General features: G+C 36.1%; 1 protein-coding gene across 1 annotated transcript in view; it reads right to left on the bottom strand.

Annotated features, from left to right (window-relative positions):
- The window catches only part of COL4A1 (collagen type IV alpha 1 chain), a 169,097-nt gene that overhangs the window by 66,311 nt on the left and 86,685 nt on the right, over positions 1-16,101 (bottom strand). The gene's annotated exons all lie outside the window — the stretch shown is intronic.

Raw genomic sequence — 16,101 nt, 5'->3', positions numbered from 1 at the left:
GTCAACATGGTTCTTACCGCCCCCCACATATTATTTTTCCTTTCCTAATCTTTTGTTCAGACAAAAGTGCACATGAATAATCTAATGGCCTGTACTCTGTCCAAGGTTATTATGGGAACCCAAGCAGAGCAGACAGGATAAGCATTCAAACAGCTATACAATTAGCTGGCAAACAGCAATGTGCTGTTTGCTGTCCAAATTATTCCTCTCTCAGCTTTTAGTAAATCTCAAGTGGGGTCGTAGGAAGAGCAAAGAGCTGAACATGTCGTGCAAAAGTTATTCATGACAGTCGTTTCCAATCCAGACTGTACAGCTGCAACAGACAACCCTATAGCCATCACTGCCCTTCTCTGTAGTTCCAGGAAGAATGTGTAGAGTTCAAGAAACTGAGAAATAGGAATCCTTCATCATCTTATTTCCCATGAAAGATCCAAAAGCACATGGTAACTCAATAATTAAGGCCAGGCAGAAAGGAAAATCACAACCACTGTTTCTCACAGCAATGAAAATTTTAAAATGGAGGATAGAAAAGAGACACTTGTAAAATACTATGCGAAAAGTTCAGATGCAATTGTGTTTCGTGATTTCATTCTTGAATATCAGTGCAATGTAGAATACTAATCAAAAAAGTTAATTTACCACCAAACTGAAGTGATTTTCTTAGCTGCATTCTCAAATGATGAAATTGAGAATCTGAAGAGGAAAAAAACACAATGCCATCGTCTACAAAGCTGAAAGAATACAGCTATGAATAATCTTTGCATCAAAACTAGTCATTCTAAATTGGGCATGAAATAGGGCTTCATGTGTGGAACAACAAGATTCTTGCTTAGTATGTTACCTAAAAAGCAAGGACATGTTTTTTAAAAATCCACAAAATGTGAGAAGAAAAGCTTCTTTTATAATACCCAATTATTTCCTCTTCATCTTAAAATGTATGTGGAAACAAGTTCATGATTCAGGATATTAATTGCTAGAATTAGAGCTTCCTTCATATCTAAGCCAGAAATTCAAATACAAATAACAAACACAGGATGGCCGATGTTGAATTAGTAGGAAGCCTCTAAATTTCAGAGGTATTATAATTACCAATGACATTAACTGAAGTTAACATAAAATACATCTAGAATAAGCAGTGAATTCAATAGAGATCAGAGGCCATATTAAGCCTGTTTCAATAGTCAACATGTGATGCCTATCTTTTAATCATATTTTAAATTTAAATTTTTGGAAATTTAAAATAACATAATCACAGATCTTCACAATGGACTAAAAGCAGAAGCAGAAACACTGCTAGAGCACTGGGCTTCCCTTTCTCACATGGATACCTGCAGCGTGTAAAGCCCCAGCATGTGCTGTGCTCTCTTAATTAGAAAGCAGAACAAATCAGAAAGGTGATATAGATATACTGCAGTTTGGTCTCCTCCTCTATGCTGTAAGTACATCAAGGGCAGGGATACCATTTGATTCATTCAAAGTGTTTCCCACGAACTACAAATTCAATAAAGATTGGTGAATGAATGATGAACTAGCCAATAACATGACACTTAGCACGAGGTAGGATTCCACGTATATTTCCTAAAAACTTTAAAATGTACTAAAATAAGGCTATTGGGCAGGATGGGATCCAAGGTTTCCTTTTCCCAGGCTAAAGCCCTATGAACACCAAAAAGAAACTGGTTAACAGATGCATCACTGGCTAAAGAAGCAAGGGGAAAGCTATGTTCAAGCCATGACACTCGATCAGCTGTTTCTTTCTGTCATCTGGGATCCTGAGATTTCAATTTCCAAGCAAGGCTGCAAATAATCAAGGGAACGAAAGCAATGACATTTGGAGCCAAAGCTCACAAAGCATTCAGCTATGGGGAAGCTATTATTCAAATGGATCACAGTCAACAGTTAACTACAGGACACAGCTCCAAACTCCACTAGTCCAATTCACTGAGCCCGGCAATGAGCAGACAATCTGCAGGACCATTTCCTGAATCCTGATGCTGCTGGGAAACTTATAGGAAGGCTATGATTAGTGTCAAGGGTTCATGGAAAAACTCTGTGATGAGGGCCCCACTGGGAGCTTCATCCATGCTGTTCAACTTGACATCTAGCAGAAACATTGCCACTGTTCCACAGAAGGTGAGAGAGGAAAAATCTGACCATCTCTGTAAAACATAAAATTAGAACACTAAAAGGGTCCAGGTCTCCTAAGGATATAAATGCTAATTCTCTTTAGTGCTATAAGACATATAACTGGATTCTTAATGAAAAACTGTATGTGTCTTAATTAAAATCTACTACATTTCTTAAATAATTTAAATTTAATATGGAAGATTGTTTCATTTAGCCACTATATGGAATCATGACTATTTTTCTTATATTTAATATTTTAATATTAAAGCACAAAGGAGGAAAATAATCAAGCACAAAAACAAACAAAAAAACATGGCCACAAATCTTTTCAAAACTCTGATATTTCAAAATTAGGGGTATTTACATAGTGGTGATATACTAAGAGCTTTTGCAACTATACATAGCTGAGAAAGAGAGAGGGGGGAAGGAAGGGGGCAGAGAAAGAGAGAGAGAAATACCTGAAATTAAGAGACTGTTCCTAGAATTGAGGACAATCCCCATCTTCACAAATTCAAAGAATGAGAAGAAGCAGAAATGTGTGCTATTTTGTTTTGTTTAAAAAAAAAACAAAAACAACTCCCTAATCCATGACCTTTATATAATATAGGATCCATTTTATTGCTAGGGGCCTTCTGGACTCATCCTGCCTGGCATTGGTTTGGGCAAGCAAATTCGAGCTTAAAGGGGAAACTTATCTCTTCATATCCAAGTCTGGATGACAGTTTTTATGCTGGACTTTCAGCCTCAGGATTCTTAAAATGGTAAATTCCACCCAACCCAGTGGATCAGGTCTACCTTATGCCCTGCTGCTGATGTATCAGTTTAGAACTACCTGTAAATGTAGCAATTCACACAGAACTTTCTCCAATTTTCTGTACTGAAGGATAGATTTTCTGCTGGAGAAGTCCTGATATTGAAAAATTATTTGAGCCCAAGAAGACTTTTGGCACAATTCTAGGTTTGCATATTCTAATATGAATTTTAATACTGCTCATGATGCTTGTTGATAGAGCTAAATGCTCAAATCATACGTATTACAAAGCTGGCTAAGTGATGGTTACAGAGATGCACAAAAATATTTCTTGATTATTCAACATATAGAAAGAAATAAAGTTATAAATATTTCCTGACCCTATGAAAATCCATTTTGCAGTTTGTGAGGTAAAGAAAGGAATTAGAGTTCTTTAAATATTTTCAGAAGAGTTACTATTCACTGCAAGAATAACTCAGAGGAACACTAAGTGTTGTCTTCATGCAAACAATTTAAAAATATTTCCCAAAGCCATCTGAAAGCAAAGTGTCCAGTAAAATCTGCTAAATGATAGACAAACTCGACTGCTAACAAATCTGACAGCAAATACCTTAAATACGTCCAAGTATCCTTAGGTTCTATAAAAGTTCCAGGCACTTCTGCCTAATTAGAATGGAGTGCCATTAATGGAGGACATAATTAGAATCACACAGCAAAGGTCTTTAGCAGCAAATGTTTTCTTCAATAATTTGTCTCATGTTCATTCTAAAAAATTAGTCTAAAATGTTTTCATTAATTCTTACTCTGAAGCAGTAATCTGCTTAAAAGAATAAATAGTTGAAGTCACTCTGCCTAAGTAGTCAGCTTCCCAAATTAGAAAATGAGAAAAACATTATAATGCCTTCCCAAAGTCCAGTCGTTCTGCTCACTAAAATCCTGTGCATACATTTCTTCATACAGTTAATCTTTAATCAGTAGCTTATTTTCTTTTTTCCCGTCAAAATGGAACCAAATGTTCCTCTTGCTTTGTACTTGTGCTCCTGCGCTATACTCTATTCAAATTTAAATGTGAAGAGTCAAAATTCTCATGGTTTCCCTGAGAATCCAACTAGCCCTTCACCCAGGGTGATTTTTTTCCCTGACAGGACCTCACCTTCTTCCCTGCAGGAAAAGTGCTGCCAACCCAGCCCATTCACAGATGGCTGCCACCACCTGAAATATTTTTATACACACCAATCCTCCCCATCACATAGCGCCTCTGACTAAACATCCCCTTGTTTGGGGAAGAAATCCCAGACACAAGGTAATTGGAAGGAAATGACTACTTCAATTTACAGGCAGTTTATGGAATAAACAGTGAATAGGCTTTTACAAATGGCTTGTGAAGAAAACCTCGATAGACTCTGGACTTCCCACCACCAGGGGGCGCTGAGAGACTAAAGTTTTTTCCAAATTAAAACTTCGGGTAACCTGCAGCACTAAGCCTTTTTTCTTAAAATATTCAGTGCTGTTGAACATACTAGCATGGGCACACTTTGATAAGGCCTAAAAAAACTCTATGGGGAAGTAAGAATTTTAATTCGAATTAAAAATTTAATTAGAATGATATATAAAACTAGTAAACTGAATATTAAAACTATTAAGTGACAGGTGACCCTATAAAGAATGTGAATTGTGGATACTTTTCAGATTGCATTTTTCCATCCAAATAAACTAAGTGTTTGACTCTAACCATGATACAGCGAAAAAAAAGTAAATTCAGTTTTCTAAGTGACTGCTTTGAAATAGCATATATTGCAAAACAACTAAATCTCAAAAAACGCATAAAAATATATAAATACGATAGTAGGGAGTCTCTAAGGAACTATTGTTAAATATCTGGCAGTAAAACTTATTTAAAGGTATTTCTACTACAAGTGTATAGGAAGCAAATACTTTAACATAATTTAATCCATTCTCCTGCCTTTTACCAATTGTGAAGGAAAAAAGAATCCCGTCCAATTTTTAACAGCTTCCAAAGAAGGTGACAGCATATTCTCTCTCGCAAACATTTTAATGACTATAAACATAGGAGCAGCTATTCAGGAAAATCAAAATCAGGAATGCTTCCGCCTATAGTTTACATTCTGCTTCTTGTATATAGATTTAAAAGTTATCTTTAAAAGCAGAAAAACAATCTAGCCATAAAAGGTGCCACACTGCGGGCGTGAAGCCTTCTTCGCCAAGGTGGCGCACTTTGCGCACGGCAGTGGGTGGGCGGTGAAAGCCAGTCGGAGCTCCCCGCTGACCCGGAAGGGGGGTCTTTAATAAGCACACAGCCGAGAGAAATCCATTGGTACCAAAACCGCCTCTAAAATAACCAAGGACCACATTTTGCTGGCTTTTGTTTCGACACACGACCTGCAGTAGCCAACTGACGAGCACAGACCCGGCCACACAGCTGCCCTGGGTGGGCCCGTCTGGGCGACCGGGATTAATAGCAGGTGCTGCGTCCAGGTGGCCTCCGGTGAGCAGCAAGGACACCCCGGGAGAAGCAGGGAATCCCCGCAGCTGCAGTCCAAGCGGCAGACACCAGTGTAGACTGATGACTACAAAGCAGGGCCAGTCTCAGGAGGGTAGGCACTTAAACGTCGAATTGCTGTTGCTGATTACTTTGTTTAGTTCATTGACTTCGACTTTTGTTTTTTACTTATTCCATTAAAGTATCAAAAAGAAAAAATTTAAAAATGAAGACTGTTCTGAAAGGACCAGGAGCAGACACTGCTTGAATGTTTATGGGCCCGGCTGCTTAGGAGTTGCTCAGAACCTGCATCTGAAACTGCACCTTTCCTCACCAGCACAAGTGTCTTTTCTTTCCTCAAAAATTCCATGAAATCTTTAAAAAAATTCTATGTCATAACCCAAATTAAAGATTCTGGGGAAGGAGAGAGATTGAAGGAACCTATGTAATCAACAACAAAATGACAACAGCAAAAGGTCAGCTCCTTTCTAAGTTTGGAAAGAGAAAATAAATCTTTTTCTCATAAAGAAAATTTGCTGTTTGATTTTTATTGTTTCCAAACAACTCCAAGTTTTAAAGCGGTATAGTCACACTATTGGTAAATTTGAAAAATACTAATTAATGTCTAATTAACTCACCCTTGGAGAGTTTTCATGTAACCATAGCTGAGGATATGGTTAACTTGAAGATGTATGAGGGAGTGTGACAAGATCTGTGGAAGTGCGTGTATCCTGCATAAAATTAGAACTCATAAAAGGCAGGAAATGCCAAAATCTAGGTCATGGATTTTTCTGTGTGTGATAACAATAAATAGGAAAAAATGCAAAAGAAATACCCAAATACCCAAACAATAATAATTACAATTAACAATACAAAGGCATGCAAGACAGAGTTTGGGTTTCACCTTGAGGGCAACTGCCAGCTGGAAATTAAGAAAAAAAACTTTCATTTGACTTTTTCCTTTAAAAATTCATTAAATGCAATTATCTATCAAAATTCAGTTTTGTGAGATGCCTGCAGACTTGCCTATAGAACCTCAGCCTGCCAGCTCAGCATGGTCAGCCTTCCTCAACATTTCTTTCCCAACACCTAGCACAGAAGTTGGCACATAGTAGGTGTTCATTAAACATTATCATGAATGAATCAGGAAACACAAAATATTAAAGATTCCAGGGAAATAATATACAGAAGAGGGTATCTGTGATCTGGGTTAGCGAAAGGAGTTTTGGGAAACTTGCTTTCTATATTTTCAGTAACTATCAACCTAGGCACTGAAAGAAATGGATTTTGGTTCTTGTTCCAGCACTAATCACTTGAACTTGGAAAATCGGATTTGCTATCTGTAAGAAAGGGATGATTATACCCGCCTTGCTCACCTGACAGGATTATTTTAAGGATCAAATGTGATAAAGTATTCAAAGTTACTTTGTACTGTATGAAATACTAAGCAAATGATTATGGACTGAATTGTACCGACTTTAGTATTATTTAAACACACACATATATTTTACATTTATTATCAAGATTTCTATGTCAATCAAGCCACTGCATTTCCTAGAAAACCACAGAATATTTAAAAAGAGAATGAAAAAGCAGGGTCAACTTATTCCCTTCACCCATCACATGAATTATCTCACATCACATGAATTATTGTGGCTACTTTTGACGTAAGAAAATAAGAATTTCTTGTGTATTTCTAAAATATAAAGGAGAGTTTTAAGAAATTCTTCCCCTATGTTATCCTATGCACTAGACTTTTTTTAAAATAAATACTTCTGAAATTAATTCTTTTCTAACCCAGAACAGTCTGTGTTGCTTCTCTCATGTGGGTATGAGACTACCAGCTCTCTCATGTACAGGAGTCCTCTGGACTCTTCTAGTATTTTAGCTTATAAGTTTCTAATAATACATGTATGTTTTGATATACCCAAATTAATTCCTTTCCACCCAACCAAATTACTTGGCTATATCTTATCACTAATAACATTTTTCCCCAGGATGTTGCAATAATTTCAAGACTCCATTCATCATGCTCAGAGTCTAAAAGATAAGAATAATTTCAAGTTGAAATGTGACAAATCAATTTTGCCCACATAATACAACGTAATATGGGCAAAGCTTGCAGTTTCACAAAACCCACTATTTGCTAAACTTAACTAATTTGAAAAAGCCAGGTCAGATCAATCTGAATTAATAAATAACCAAATTTTAATCTATTTTCAATAAATACTGTTAATATCTTTTAAACATATATGGTCATTCAAAGAAAGAAATTAAGCAAATAGTTGAAGGTTTTTTTGGTCAAAATCTTGGTTTTGAAACTGAATGGCCAATACAAAATAATGGTGCATAATTAACTCAATGAAAAATTATTTCTTAAATAATTAAAAATAGCCTTTACTTAGCAGGTTAACTCCCTTCACCTCAGTGTCATTCAGAATATTGGCATGCCTCTTTTCCAAAGAAAATGAGGAGATATATTTTTACCCAGGTTGTGCTCAAATTATAAAAAAATTTAAACTGGTAGAATCTTAATTAATGTCATTTTTACTATCCCTATTTTGTAGTGGTTTTAAACATTAAATGTATAGGATGGTTTCTTGCTTTTTTATTCTTAATTACTTATTGCCAATGGACTAAAATATGTTCTTTGACTAGGAACTAAGATGCATCACATTTTGTAAATTAGGAGGCATTAACTTTCTTTTAAAAATTAGATCACAGATGTAGAATATTAAAAATGTGGCCATTCTCCTTGTAATCTGTATTTGAGTTAAAAAAAAAAAAAATCTAGTAGAAGACAGATGACCAAATGTGTGGGTGTGTTAGAGCCAGGGAGGAGAGAGGCAGAGGGCTGTTGCATTATGAGAAGGGAGAATGACTGGGTAATCTGACTCCAGTACCACTTCCCCTTTCCCTGCTCCCCTTTACCCCATCCGAGTCAGAGGCATCTGAACCCCATGAGAGAAGCAATTTCTCTTTGGCAAAAGAAAGCTGATGAGTCAGAAGTGCCCTAAGGTGGCCTTCCCTTCACTCCTAAGGGAATTACTAAATTATGAGAAAACTATGAAATTGTTAATTTTGTAGAAATTCTGAGAACCCACAATGGGAGCCCACCAAGGCATCCTGGAAGGAATAAGTAGGTTTCCAAATTCAAGGATTCTCCAGAAGGATTGGCTTAGTGCCTTTTGTGAAGATATAAAGTAATCACCTTTGCTAACAGCTGTTCAATGTTTCATGTAAAAGTGTGTGAAAGGAAACAAATGATTATGTTCCCTAACGTTCATAAATCACAAGCTACATTTGCCTTCTCTTTCAATTCTCGGAATTTATCCACTAGTAAGAGCAAAGAAATGATACACAATAAATTACCTCTAGGCTAAGGACAATCATTAGAGAAATTGTTTAAGAAAGTCAGACAGACTTTAAATAAAGTGATTTTAAATATTAGCACCCATCTCCCATCCTCTCCCCTCAACCCCAACCAAAGATTTTAGAAGTAAGATATGGAGAGCTAAAGAGATTAGCAAATGAAGAAAAGAAAGACTGTGGAGAAGGCATACAGAAATTTCCCAGCTGTGATTCCATCAACTGAGGTATCATGTGATTTTTTCAAAACAGAAAAAAATGGAGAATAACCAGAAATCTTTTGAGACTCAAGGACCTTTAATCTCCACATCAACAGAATTGAAGGAAAAATGATGAAGACACATTGGTTAAATACTGCTGAATCACTGCTACCCTTTTTCTCAGAATACATCACTGAAAAAGTATTTGACACTGAGGAAATGTCTACTTGTAAAGTAATAACTCATTACTGGCCTGACCTTCCTTTGCCTAAAATTAACAGAAAGTTCTGACATTTACTGCATACCAAAGTTTCTTTTGATTAAATAACTTTTTACTCCAGAAAGGCCAGTAATAACATACTACTAAAGTACCTTCTGGCATTTGTAGAGACAACCCCAAATCAGAGAACAGTAGACATTTAGATTTGGAAGGGGTTCTAGATATCCTAGTCGAATTTTTTCCAGTTACAGATTTTCAATTTTTAATCAAAGTGACAGGATTTTCTTCAGACTGAAAAATTTACACTCAATTATGAGAACAAACATACGGCCACCATAAAGTGTCACTGTTAGAGGGCAAGTATGTGTTAGATAGGTCCAGTATCCCAAGAAGTACTACAAAATAGATCCCTATCCTCACATCAAAATCTCAGAGTCCCTGGGGCTCCCTCTTGTCATATTCATACTGTTCTGGATGCCCCCAAACCCAGATTTCCACCTCAGTAAAATAGCGGCAGGGTTTCTCTACAAATTGGCCTCTGGTTATCAATGCCGTTGTCTTCCTAACCTGGTCCTACTAGTTCCCTCTGCCTCCTTTCCACAGCATCAAATCCATTGTGAGTTTGCAAACGTGGCAGTGGGGGTGGCATGTGGTCACCTGCACAAGCTTGAAGCAGGTGGACATGGAATGTTCTAGTCAGACCACGTGGTAAAGGGGTGTGGGGGGAAAACTCTTGAAAAGAATGTGTGTGTATATGTATGTGTGGGGGGGGAGACCAACACTGGGGACACTGTGTTTTCAAGCATCTTCTGGAGGAGCCCAATGCCTTTTGGAGTCAGTGGGCCACATTCCATCCGCAGATAATCTGCTTCAGCTGATGTCATCATGCCCCTAGATCCAGAAGGGCCCAAAAAGCATGCAATGAACAGATCAAGTTCTTTAATAGAGATATGCAATCTAACGTTCATAAAAAGGAAACAACACCGTCCTATTTCATGACCCCTGAAATCATACTTTAGAATCTTATTATTAGCTTTTGCTGGAAGTCTGCTGTTGTTTTTTCCCCTCAGCCATATATTACTTTTACTCTGGCAGGCAAGACATTTCAATGAGATGTCTAGTCTCTGTCTCTTGCAAAGAACTGAATGTGCTACATCCAGAGGCAAAATGTTGAGCCCCCGGAAGGAAAGACACCCTCCAATGAGCCCCGCTGAGACTCGGGGGGTCAAAGCCTACTCCAATTTGTTCCCAAGGCTCAGCGTGTGTGGTCTACAAAGGAGATGAGGCATGTACTCATCTTGACCAAGTGCCTCCCTATTTGAATTTAGAGCAAGACACCAAAACTTTCTGTATTCCAACTCCTTATCTGGAAGAGGCAGAACATTATACTTGCCACCCACATCACGGACATGTCGAGATGACTTATGAGCCCATGTTTATAGAGTGCCGAGAACTAGGATAAAAGGTGCTATGTCCGAAAGTCCTGACTTAAAAGAATATATATCATCCCCCATCCTACTTGGTTAGGAGACATATAGTCTGGGAACAAGATTCATCTATGTACCTCCCACCTTGCCCATGAAATACTGATCAGATCAGAGAGAAGAGGCCCAGAATAAGAAAATAGTAACTTTCAAGGGCTTGAAGAAAGACCCATTCTGCTTTTTGCCAAACAACATCACATTCAAGAAAATATGTCCTTTAACATCTTCAGGGACTTCTATGTGGAAGTGAGGGGGGGAGTGGGGAGTGAGAGGGGCAGTTTCCAATTTATCCAAATTTCCACCAAAAATCAGGACAAATAAGATGAAACATAGAGAAACAAAGTTTTGAGGCATAACTCAAGTGTCATCATCCATAGAGCATGCTGCCTGTATTTTAGGTGTCTGCTAGTGAGAAGTTCAATTTGCCTTTCCTTAAACCCGCATTCCCAGATCAACTTGTTCCCCATGAGATTCTGTGTTTCCCTTCATAGCTCTTGGTAGACTGTTCAATATGAGGTTTTTTGTGTGCCATTACTTGTTCAATGTTTTTCTCTGCATTGAGATTTTAAGATCTATAAGGGCAAGTTCTATGTCTCTTTAGCTAATCACTAAATCCAAGAGCATATTGTCATCACATAATAGGAGCTCAATAAAAATCTGCTGAATGAATGAATGGGGTTGGATGGCATAGGAAGGGACGGGATAGGATGGGATGGGATAGCTGCCACAGTTTTTTCTGGCTCAGATAGTTTATTTGGATCTATTCTGCATAGATTTAATTCCTTTACCAATTTTTTAGGGAAAATAATTTCAACAGGTATTTAGCCGTATACTATAAAGCTTAACGTCCTCATCAAACTTAAGGCCACTGATTTCTTACATAGATCTAACATGCTATGATGAGACATCCGTAAAAGATTCTTTGGAAAAATTCTCAATATCTAACAAGACATATATAAGAAATTCATTTTGCTTTATCACTCATTACCAAAATCACCTTTTGCCTATTTGCAGATTGATCTGCAAGCATGAGGGGTTGGCAAAATCTCAAGCCAATAAAAGAAAATTCCTATTGAGGGGCTTTCAATCAGGCATGATTTCATTACAGCATTTTAGAAATTAGCCAAGAATCACTGTTAGCATCTCATGTTAGATTTTCTTGTGAAGATATCTAGAATTAATTGAATTTGGGGCCAGAGAAGCATTATACTTTCACAGAATTATGTAGTTAACCAATGGAAATAGATCAAGCCATAAGAGGACATGGCATTCAAGTATATCTTTAAATTTTTTAATGAATTTGCCAAAGGGTAATAAAAAAACAAAGGGGCACCACTTCCCCCATAGTCATATGGTTTGCTCATTAACTCTGACTAATTCTTCCTATGTTTAATTGCACATTGTGCTGAACCACTTCACAAGGATGAGGGTTCTGTTAGCATCATTTTTTGAGGGTGAAATTCCCCACACCCATACTACATAATTACCAGCATCATTACATGTTGTCTGGAAATGTATTTTGAATGCTCAAGATATTCTAACAACAAACCATGAGGAAAATCCAATTGCAGTTTTCACTTGTCAGGGTTTGTTTTATGTTGTCTTTGTTCTCGAAATAAAACATGCAGCCTCATTTTGCTCCTTTTAAAAGAAAGGTATTTTCTCGCCAGCCAATGTTTTGTCAGGATCATATTTATAAAATAATAATTCTTTCCCATAAACAGTCAAGGACTGCCAGTACTTGACATCACTGATGACAGCCCGTATTCACTTAAAGTGTTCCATGCTATAAAAGCCACTGGACATGATACTTCATTCAAGATATTTAATTTCCTACTACTCCTTCTAAACATGAAAACAAAATCAAATCATATTAAGTTTAAAGTTGCACAGGGAAGGTAAGTACCAAATACAGCTGGAAATCAAAAATGTAGATTTTTGTGATTATGATCTACCACAAGTTTAATAGTTAAGGTCTCAGAAGCACACAGCAAAGGGGCAAATTCTATTTAGTGGAAAGAAATAGTAAGATGAGATGAAACTGGCGAAAGTATAGCTCACTTTCCCTGTTGTGGGAAACTGCAACGATATTCCATGCATAGGACACAACTGTGGGTGGGTCTAAGATAACCCCACTTAGCACAGGTAGAGATTTTAGTGACTTCTCCATGCTATACTGTTGATATTTTACCCTTGGATTCAAACATTTAACAAAAACTTCCTTTGTTTGCAAAGAACTATCAAGAATTAAAGGTAGGTGAATGTGGGAAACCACATTGATTCTCACGAGTAGCCTGCCAAATGATGATTCAAGTGCAATAAGCAGAAATGGGAAATAGGGGACATCTGGAAAAGATCTTGGCATTACATGACACCAGACAAAACAATGGAAAAGGAAAAGAGTGTTTATTAACCCACATAACTAACTAATGGGAGGAGAAGAAGCATATCATCTAATCCTTCACATGAACACTAGTGACACCCAAAGTGACTAAAGTCAGGTAACTTGGGGAGCTAGAATCTATTAAAGATCAGAAATAAAGTAACATTTCACACACATTCCTGCTTAAATAATATCTACAGCAAGGAAATTTGGCTCAGGGGAAGAGAGGCAATGAACTACGTTTGTAAATGTGTGTTTATCAGAGAAAGCAATTAGCAACAAAAACATGCAGAGGTATTTGTAAAAGAGAACTGAATAAAAGGAGAGTTAGTTTCCCTTATACTGAAAGGCTAATAATTCTGGAAATGGATGATAAAATCACAGCACTGACTATAAATCGGATGACAATTCCAAACATACCTCCCAAGTAAATACATCTCCTTTTTCCTCCACCAAAAGCATCCATAAACTACAAACATACTATTAATCCTGCTGTGGTTCTAAAAACATTCTAAAATCTCATTAATTTAGTTCATGAGAGTGCTTCTGTCATCAGCGGAACAAGTTAATTTTTTAGTTGTTGAGTCTTCATTTGTGAATTGAGAAGTTTCAGTTAATTGGTCTCTACTGACCTCTGTATGTCTAGGAATTTGTTTAGAATTGGGCCAACAAGCCAACCTTTCCCTCTTTTATCACAACTTTAAAATTCAGCTACCACTAAATTTACAAACATATGTACATGTATATGACATTTTAAATTTCCTAAATGCTTTTACATATAATATATTTAATTTGCTCCTTTTCAAAACATTAGGAAATTTGCATGCCAAAGTCATTCCCTTTTATCAGTTGGATAATGTGGTTAAAATGACTTGATGAAAAACACTCAGCTAGTGAATGGTGGAACTCACACTAAATCAAGGCTGTTATTCTACCAAGTCATTCCTTCCTAAAGGATGTTCCTGGTTTGAGAAATAAAAAGGGTCTGTGGAGGGGTGACAATGGGATTGGGAAAGCCATAAGGACCACAGTCCCCTTTGTCTAGTTTATGGAAGGATGAGTAGAAAAATGCAGGAAGGAAACAAACAGACAAAGGCACCCAGTGTTCTTTTTTACTTTAATTGTTCTTTTTCACTTTAATTATTATTCTTGTTATTTTTGTGTGTGTGGTAATGAAGGTGTCAGGGATTGATTTTGGTGATGAATGCACAACTATGTAATGGTACTGTGAACAATCGAATGTACGATTTGTTTTGTATGACTGCGTGGTATGTGAATATATCTCAATAAAATGAATATTAAAAAAGGGGGGTCTGTAGTTAAATAAGTTAGGGGAATTGTACATGGTATACTACCTCCTTAAAGACTCAGAAGGTACACTAGCTTATAAAAGGTTCAGAGATGTCCTAGAGGAAAAAAGAAAATACCCCTTTAACCTTAACTCAGTGTTTCCCAAACTTGTTTGTCCTTGGAACCTTCTCCTCATTTTCATTTCCAAAGGTAACATCCTAAAGATGGTCTGAGGATTACATTTTGGGAAACTCCAAACTAGACACTATTGCCTCTTGAGAGTGTTTACAACACTTACATAAATAAATTTAATCGATTGTCTCAAAAAATTAGAAGTAATTTCAAATACACTTGATGCACTAGCTAAATGAATCTTAAGTTTGCTGGATAACCCTCCTAATGTTTTATACTAAGAAGCACTTTCTTGTGCATTTTGAGTTTAGCTATTTCATGTCTTGAAAATAAGAGAATGGAACTTTTTTTTAAATATACTAGATTGTAGAATTCTCACTAATTCAAATCTGGCACAGTGCCTATACATAGCAAGTACTCAATAAATAAATTATTATTTATGAATAATAACTATTATTATTAATAGTTATTTATTACCAATCTAAATCAGTTAATGTGTATCCAAAGTTTCAAAGAGTGTACACAGAAGAATAAATACTTTTGTTGGCTTGAGAAAAAAAACTAAATATTTAAGAAGAAATATGACACCTTTAAACATTTAAAACTATGGTTAATATAATTTCATTTAGGGAAGGAAATGTCAATATTCTGATAAAAATAGTAGAAAGATAATTTGTTATTTAATATTCCTTGAGGATCCAAGTCTCTTCTACATGGATACTAAGACTAACAAGGAATGAAAAGAGAATAGTTTGTCCATATATGAAGTGTAACCTCTGAAGAACTATGATTTTGTATTTTTTATTTCACAAAATACAAATATTCCTATTATTAATTCAAAGGAAGAAAATTGAAATAAATATATTTATAACTTGAACCCACTGAATTTTTTAAAAAATACCAATAAAATACAGTTCCTTTCTCAAATAGGAATTTCATATAAGATTTAATGACAACCAAGAAAATATTTCATATTTACAATCTTAGGAGAACTCAAGATCCTTTTACCTTAAAAATAGTTAGATCCTGAAGTATTTTTGATAATTTATAGCAAAATAGTACAAAAATAATTAGAACTCTAAACAGAAATAACAGAATTTTATATATTAAGACATTCAAGCTAATACCTAAACTCCTAATCAAGTAGACATTGCAGTATCTCTGGCAATCGCAGCTAATGGAAGATAATCAATGTAAAATGGCACATATAATTGGAAAGATGGTAAAATTTAGCTTATCATCTTGCATTTAGGAATGATTAGATTTATAACATTCCTTGCAGATATTTTGTTCTTAATTAGCATGTCCTTGAAAGGACACTAAAAATACTTGTTTTATATTCTTAAAAGTGTCTCTCAATGTAGTGTGCACATATTAATGACCGAAAAATACATATTGATTGATAAATCATATTTCTGAAGAATGACAGAAGAAACCCCATGATAATTCTAAGCAATCTACTATAGAAAGGGGGTGAATTGCATCTTTCCAGATATAGAAGAAGCAGATAAACAAGTTAATGATCATGGTCTTTTTTGACTATGACCAGAGTGTATAAGGAATATGTCCATTTTTGCCTCCCAGAGAAATCATCGAGACTTGCCCAATAATAACCAATTATTATTAATAATAATAATTAACCAGT

Source organism: Choloepus didactylus, chromosome 12, assembly GCF_015220235.1.
Source record: "Choloepus didactylus isolate mChoDid1 chromosome 12, mChoDid1.pri, whole genome shotgun sequence".
NCBI lineage: Eukaryota > Metazoa > Chordata > Mammalia > Pilosa > Megalonychidae > Choloepus > Choloepus didactylus.
The sequence above is the reverse complement of the archived record's forward strand: the minus strand, read 5'-3'. Positions and strand labels throughout refer to the sequence as shown.